The following is a 9,201-nucleotide window of genomic DNA, read 5'->3' as shown; positions in this document are numbered from 1 at the left end:
GGTTAAAAGTCTCCGCGCTCGTGTGAATATCTATATATATAGGGTTTGATACATGGCTTCGCGGCCCGCCCTCCGGTCGACCATTTGTGCGTGTGTGCATGTGCGTGTGCAGAAACTAATTTCTCTTCGGACAACACAACCTATATATATATATAATAGAGAACGAATAAAAGTTTAAAGCTCGCCAGCTCGGGTGAGGGTGAAAAAAATAAAAGTATTATTGCCGCAAAAACAAAGTCCACACATATATATGTAGAAAAAAAAATTAAAATTGTTTCCTATCGTAAGACAACACACACATAATATACGTGCTCGCCCTTCTTACGTATATATAATAACACGTATACATGTATATGATGGTTTCTTAAACCGTCTGGACACGCGTGCGGTAGATTCTTATGTATACATATATATATATATATTAATGTAACCGAGTGAGGAATGCGTTTCGCGGGCAACTTGAAAAGTCGAGGTGCTTGTGATTTATTCTCTCCGCTTCGTGTTCCGGTCCGCGCTGTATACGGGCTGAAACTTTGAGTGAGTGAGTGAGATAGAGTGAGAGAGTGAACGGACAGAGACCCCTTTGGTATTGTGCCCAGATTACGCCAAATTGTTCGGCACACACTTGCGGACACGACAATATAACATCTCTTACGATTTATATGATCCTATACGTACGGTGGGGCAAGTGTGTACAGTGTGCTCGCAGCAACCCGAGCATAACGCTCCATAGTCTGTATCGTTTTATACAGTGCACGCTGTATACGTGCATTTATACATTTTTAAGTATGTATACATATTAACTAAGAACTTATGTCAGGTGTCTACAACCTCTGGTTTTTTCTACGTGTAAGCTATACTTATCATAATACAGGCCTATGCCACCTACGTTGTACGGCGGTCACTATGTATTATTATTATTATTATTGCTATTGTATATACGTTTGTTCCGATGAAATTATTACATGCGCACCGTCGTGGCATCTTTTCTTCCCCCATTGCATTGTTGCGAGCGACCATTTGATCTCTAGCAATTTTCGTGTAAAACGTGAGGTAATTATATCCATAGCTTTTCCGCTCTTTTCCACTAATGGAGGTAATGCCCAGTGCACCATACAATAATGCACAAAATACGATGCACTCACTCAAAGATATTGTAAGTACGTGCACGACACGTTTTAGTGACACTTAATACACCTTTATACGCCGATCATGGTGACTTACGAGCAATCACTGAACTTTATATGACATCAGTTTTCGTTTTAATTATTAGTACCATATTACTTAAATATTTAAGCATGATATCAAAATAATTAGTAGTAGGGCCGTTAACTAAAATTAAATCTCATTTTTACCATGTCGTTAGTTATGCACACTACACTTATTCGTCTCTGCGAATATTATTCTCTGTAAGTGGTTTATTAAATTGATCAAACACCGGAGTATTGAATTCTAAAACGAAACATGACATCGTTACGTGCCGTCGCGTGCATTAAAAAAGAACGATGGCAATTTAGCCGACGCAGTATATTATTTATTTATTTATATATATCTACAAACATTAAACATCATGCAATGAGTATTCACGGTGCAGAATACTTGTTGGAATTAACATCGTGGTGAAATTTAGTGCAGTATCTAGGTACACTGTTCGTATTACGTGTATATAAAATAATATTTATATGTATTTATATATATATTATTATGTGGTGGGTTTGTCTCGGAAAGTTATTGCCGAAAAAACGTTGAATAAACGCGGCGAAGTGGTGATAAGACAAACCACGATGCCCGGTAATGGATTCGTGTGTATACATAATGAGCAAAGTATTCACAAAAGGAGGCGATAGGCATTGAAAATATGAGTACATATAACTCTGAAAAAATAAATACATATATAAAATCCGTACGTACACACGCACACGTTTACAATACATATACGCCGCCGTGGCGAAGGGGGTTCGCGCTCGTGCAATTTTTTCCTACATATACCCTCCCTTGGCCGTCGTGGGAGCCCGCGATTTATTGCCAGCCAGATAAAAACCGTGCGGTAAATCATCGCGGGTACACAAAAGGAGCTTTTACTTTACTTTTTTTTTTAAACGATTTAATTTTTTCTCCACCTCTCCTTCTAATTTTATTTCGCGTTTTTTTCGCGCTCGCACGATAAGAAGACCTTTTTTTTTCCAACGATCCCTTTAATAAGTCGACGACGAGTATGCGCTCGTGCGCGCGTGCAATATAATCGTCGCGCGCGGGGTAACGGGAAAAGACGGAAAAAACTCCAAGGTGGTTGTAAGATCGGTGATCTTAATTGCCTGTACTTTGCCCCGGCCGACGGTCGTTGCCATCCGGACCTGCTGCAAGTGTTGGTGTGTAGCGAGGGAGGTGCTTGCAGCAGAATTCCTACAACAGCAGTGGTATTACATCATATATATACGTTTCTGCGTATTGTATTTATGTGTGCGTATATGCGTATATACAGGGGAGGTTATTTTTCAAATGATAAACGTCACTGCCCCCTCGTTGCCGCCAAGCACCTTATAGTCGCTAATGGAGTTCACTGTTAAAATAATTATTACAACCATCCCGCTCCTTAAACGCCGCCACCTCCCTGACCCCCGCTACATATTATACTGTTGGTGTGGCGAGGAAGGCTTTTTCCGACGAAACCCGCGCCCGTTCGTCCTGTTCAACGCATATAACTATACATGGTAAAACGACATTAATCTTACGCCGTGTCGCTTTCCGGCATTCCAGATCGTAATTCATTTTCGCCTCAGGATATATATAGTATTATGTAGCTGTGCAGTGTGCTAAAAGAAAACTAGCTGTATGAAATTTGCGTCCCGTATAACGGAGAAACAGAGTTACACGTTTATAATAAACGAGAAACCTCGTAGCATCAGTTTACAATATATATATATATATAACACATATATAGACCCGACAAGTTTTGTCTCCGAATTTCGGTCAAATATAAACCTCCGGAAGAGTGCCAAAAATGGCACTTTAATACTGGTGTACTAGAACGTCGTTAATATACATAGAATTATAAAAACATGCGAATTTAGAAATTACATTTACGATTCGATCACATACCACAATATATAAGAGCAATAAATACTCAATTATATAATATATACATCATTTTTATACTGATTTTTATTCCTGTCAATTTTTCAATTGAACATTCAAAACGATTATTGCAGTATAGTTCTCTTTTTTCCATAAAATAATTATCGTTGTGCGTGGTGTAAATAGGTTCATTTCATTGTATAATATTTCATAATGTTCCAGCAAACTTTTGATCGCGCATAAATCTAGAATATTGTATAATTCGTATTATAGGTATTTTTTATCGATTCATGATCATTATAATATTTATTATGTTACGCGCAAGGCCTCCCACCGAAGAACCCTTGTGCGCGATACTTGATTATCGTATCTATATGATATTTGTATAATACCATTATCTCGTACCGGGTTTATAGACTCGTTTTTAATCAGTACGAAAAACATATCGATAAGAAGGAGTATATAATATTATGTATAGGTACATGGAGAGTGTGTGTGTGTATGTAACAGACAAACGGTATAATATGTACACATGATCTACGTATTTTAATTAAGCGGGGAAATGGTAAAGTCATTGAGAATAATAAAAAAAAAAAAAAAACAAAAACAAAAACGAAAAAAAAAACTGAACGCATATTATATGTGCGCACAACGCGGGCAAGACGCGAGGATGGCCGCAGGACGACCACCGAATAATTTATCCATCCGAGTCGCATGATTTATCTGACGCCCGACGTACATACTCGCGGTCGGGCCCGCCCTTGGTTTTTGTGGGGCCATATATACACACATACACACAGATACACACACAAATGTGGCGCACGTATATATTAAAAATATGTTTTTTTAAATAGGAATAAAAATTTAGAAAAAACTCGAAACATGACGAATTTACGAGTGGACTCGTGTATTATCATTCGCCGGTTTATATAGAAACGATGTGTACCTATAAAAAAAATTAAAACGATACGTTAAAAAAAAAACAAAACCGACGATACGAGTCCGTATTCCGTGATGCAGATATTGCGAATGAAACGTGTACATTTTATTATGCATAATATTATTAATTATTACATGTACGCAGCCATACAGTTCGCGAAATCGAAAAAGGGATAAACCGTAATCCGTTGCGATGACGTAGCAATGATCTGAAACAAAAACGAATTGTACTGATGGTTTTGAATACGTTTGAAAATGATTTTACCTGATTAGACGTTTGGAAACAATCCATCGGGGGGGGGGGGGGACCACGACTTTCGATCATTTTCTAACACGCACACGACGCAAGTGGCGTGTAAAAACCAATCACGTACCACGCGATTCAACTGTTCGAGAATTTTCGTGTATAATGATGACCTGAATTAATATATTTTGATGTATCTAAACACACACATACAGCTATACGAGTTTCAGTTTAAGCGCATTGTACTATAGTCATGGTGTATAATATTATATAGTGGATAGAAATTATACGAGCGCGTATAAGCTGCAATCATTTTTTTTATTTTGTACACGGTAGCCGTGCGAGATGTTTGAAGGCAGCTGTAGGCTTAGGAGCAAATGAGAAAGATATACGTATTTATATATAACTGAATAGTGACAACGGCCGTAGGCTGTATCAAACATGGCTGCACCGCTATGATCGACGACAACGTCAAATTATGGATGAACAATACCTCTGCAACTAGAGATTATATGATTGTTTTTTTTTTTTTTTTTACCGTTTCGTAGCCTAAATAGCAAAATTCAATCTGTTGACGTTACGAAAAGCAGAAAACAATTTATTACATTAATCTCAAACGCATTTAAGCGTTGCCGTGTAATACATCTTCACATTATAACCGTACACTTAGTGTATTAATTTTTTCTACGTCAAGTTTACGCGTTTTACGATTTTTTTTTTTTTTTTGTGTACTCTACACAAATTACGAGTTGAACGCCGTCTGAAAAAACCGACCAACAGCTACTGTCTTGCACGCGTGTCGTCCAAATAAGAACGGACGGTTTTCATTCCGTGCTCGAATATAATGTACCTATCATAGTAATATGCGATACAAAACATTAAGATCTACGGGAGTTCCGAAAGTATAAACACGCGTAATACGATTAGAGAAACTGGCGTATTCTTATTGCAGTGAGACATGTATAACGCATTAGTTTTTATTAAATGAGACATCGTCGTCATCACAATATACGTATGTTAACAACTATAGCAGACGGTGTGTAAAATAATATTATCATCATCACGGCGGTAACCGTGGGCCGCCGCCGTCTAATAAGGGGGAGCCGAGTGTAGTAGGTAGGTATATAAATACGTATATAATAGGTATTATAGGTATATTATATATAATATGGCGGGACGAGTCAGCGGCGGCGGCGGCGGCTACCGTAAGGTGCGTTCACACAGTCATAATTTAACTTCGGAATGATTTCGCCGCCGACGATTTTATCAATATACTGTTGTATTTACATACGCACGTAACTCGGAACACATTTTCCGCGTCTTTCTCGTCGTGCGCCACACCGCAGGACTTTGAATAATGTTCACGGGGCCCGAATTCCGCTTGCGTACATCTTCTGAATGACTATCGCGATCACTCCCGCGGTAGTTAACGATTCGATAACGTCCTTGGTAGGTACGTGACGTGGGATGAAAATAAGGCCGTCGAACAATAATTCTGGGAGAAAAAGATTACGCTTCCCATGTTGTGACGACGCTGCTCCGCGTTTAACCATAGGAACGTGCGGCAAGAGTCGACTGCAGAATGAAACAAATAATCGACGTATAATATATTCTACTTGATATCACGGTGCCATGTATAATGAACAAAACAAACGATAATCATTTATATTATGTGTTTATTAAGTGTTTTCGAAATTTATCTATTGGCGAACAGTTTACGGTATTATAGATTGATACTATCGCGCGATATCTATATGACTCGTTGCGGTGTTTAAATCGCGATTCGCTCGGACATCCCGGGCGCTTAATGTTATAATGAATCGCACGGCCTATATTATTACATAATAACAATAATAATTTACATATTATTATTACGACGGCGTTGTAATTGAGACGGTACACACACACATACATTCATAAAGTAGGTATACTCCCTATATACTTATACACGGTATAGAATTATTCGTTGGCGGCGGTCGGGCAAGCGCACAATGGTTTTCGGAGATTTATCGTCTCAAAGACATCGAAATAATTTACGTGGAAACAAATAAATTACACAAACGCGGATGGGACCCCCTCTGCCGCCGCCGCCGACCCCCACACCGGCCGGTCGGCGGCTCGGGTTTGTCTTAATTTTCGACTACACACGGCGGCGAATCTCGCGCTGCTCTTCTACTGCTGCTGCTGCTGCTGCTACACAAGACCTTTACTATAATATACATTACACAATATAATAATAATAATAATAATATTATTATTATTATTATTATTATACTTAGGACGCGACCGACCGGCATATGGCACACAGCACGCCCACGTCCCCCTATTTGTACGCATCGTATATATGTATTCGCTATGTGTATAATAATAATGGCACTCGCTTTCGTATAATATGCTTATATTCACACGTGTATAAACGCGCGAGCAAACACACGGAAAACGATATCTTTCTCTCTTTCACCTGGACACGTACCTACAATAATATATCGCGTTTTCTCGACAGTTGTTCCACGTTCGACGTTAATTCGCCGACAGAGCGCCATACGCCGCTCACTCGCAGCCTCGTGTATGCTGTATCGTATTATTGCACGTTTTAGACGTAATCGTCAATCGAAAACCTCATGTATATCATATATTATGATTTACGACGAACATTTTAATTAACGATCGAAAATGGCCGACTCCGACTGCCAAACGTATCCCGTCATACGGTCGAGGTCTCGTTGCAATACAGGCAATAATTATAGTAGGTAGGTATCTAGCTAATATACGATTTACCTATAACATATTACGATACATAACTGCAGTAGTTGTGCGATTAAAATATAAATTTCAAAAACGCAACTGCAATAACCAGTAAAATTCGAAATCCGTGCGGTGTGGACATTGGAAAAAATTGCACGTGTGACGTGCGCGCGTCCGAGAGATTGATTGGCTCCTGGGTGGCATATTATACAATGTATATAATGTAATGTGGACGTGAATAAACAATGACGCGCGCCAACACGGGAGTCACCTTGTTCCTAGGTGGCTAGGTCGAATGGTAATGATAAGCAGCGAGCGCGAGCGCGTAACGCATACGTAAAAAATGCAAAACTCTCTGTTTAATTTAGTCTATTTATTTTAATATGTACTCGTGTGGTCGCGTATACGAAACACATCCGTTTGAATAACATACAAATGGGTAACCGATACGTGAAATATTATTTAAAAAAAAAAAAAAAAGACAAATATAAAAATACGAGTATGTGGGTACCTCTACTTAAAAATTCAAAAGTTTCCGGTTATTATTATTATACGCATACACCGTGATTATCGTGGTCGTTGTTGTCGTCATCGGATGATATGCGCTTAAAGATCGTACATGACCGCAATATTATTATAATCGGACGTATATCGCGGACGTCTAATTCGTGCGAGTTGGTTTATTGTATTATATTGGTAGGGTATACATTTTTCGAACGCCCACGCGATGCTGTTGGACGCGCGTATGTATATATACTTTAGTACAAAGACGCGCGGGTTGTTTTGAGGCCATAAGTCATTTGCCGGCCGGTAATTTATAATATTATGAAAGTAGAAAACTGGTCTTGCGGTGACAAGACCTCCCGGTTTTTGCCATTCATTACGACCGTCTATTTATTATGCTGCGTTTCCGACTTGCTGCAGCAGAAGAAACTGCAGCGACGGATCGTGTTTGTGTGTATGTGTATATCCTGCGTGTTTGTGTGTGTGTGTGTGCGTATATGAGTATCTTCGAAATTGATTTAGCTGCGACCGAACAATAAGTCATCGAGACAATTTGTGACCGTCCGACATGCATAGCATAAATGTATGAATAATAATAATAATCGTGAAAAATTAATACCCAATTGCTGGCGTATTTAATGCTAACCTGTAGTGCGTATGATATTATTATGTAGAGTGTAGAAGAATGTGTTACGTACATATTATTATATATAAGAACGCGATTATGGAAAACGACGAACCATAATTATACTATAAATATATATTTTTTTTTTAATGCGCACACAATATTATAATAATATAAAGTGTTAGCCGGAACACCATCACCTCAGATCTTTAATTAGGGGGTCGCTGTTGCAGTGTGATGTATACCTATTACCCGCGTAGTGGTGCAACAGTGTGTCGGAATGTACGTACCTAGTACCTACATGCACATAATATTTCGCCGTCCAACGATGGTATTATCGGCGATTGTATACTACCTATAATAGCGTATGCGGACCGAAATTGCGTTGCCTGGAGAATGAAAACGAAACGTGTTAAAAAATCATCTACGGAATCGTTTAGTTCGTGTATATTATTAGTATTAATACAACGAAGGCAGAGCTTAGAGGTGTTTTAGGATTTTTATAATACAATGTGTGTACATTTAGGATTTTACCATTATAATTTTGTTGTTCGTCTTCACTGAAACATATACTATATATTCTCCGCTCATATTGAAGAAAATTCAATATTATGCGTATTCATGATATAATGACCGTGTTTAAAAACGTATAATAATATAATATTTTCGTGTGAAATTCGAAATCAATCACATAGGCCCCTGTAGGTACTAGCAGAGTCGGAATAATATAGTCAGTTGGTAATTTAATTTAATTTTTCCCGCTTTTGTCAGTTGTATGAATACACTACACGTAATAATATGGTATATAATATATTGTTACGGCATTGCGCGTCGTATTGAATGTAATATACATGCGTAATGACTATTTTTTTGGCTCTAAGTCGAAGAATCGCGCACGTCCACAACTGTCGGTATCGAGAATAATGATAATATATTATACACGACGGTTTCGAAATTACGTTGTTTTATTGCGATTCGTTTTTCTGATTCGATTGAATCTGTCCTCGGTCTCCGGTCTACAGTGCAGGACTCGCACCGAACCAACTAAAGTTTTTGTGTTTAGAGAACG

The sequence above is a fragment of the Melanaphis sacchari genome, unplaced genomic scaffold (assembly GCF_002803265.2).
Source record: "Melanaphis sacchari strain LSU unplaced genomic scaffold, SCAv2.0 Contig0_pilon_pilon, whole genome shotgun sequence".
Classification (NCBI taxonomy): domain Eukaryota; kingdom Metazoa; phylum Arthropoda; class Insecta; order Hemiptera; family Aphididae; genus Melanaphis; species Melanaphis sacchari.
The sequence above is the reverse complement of the archived record's forward strand: the minus strand, read 5'-3'. Positions refer to the sequence as shown.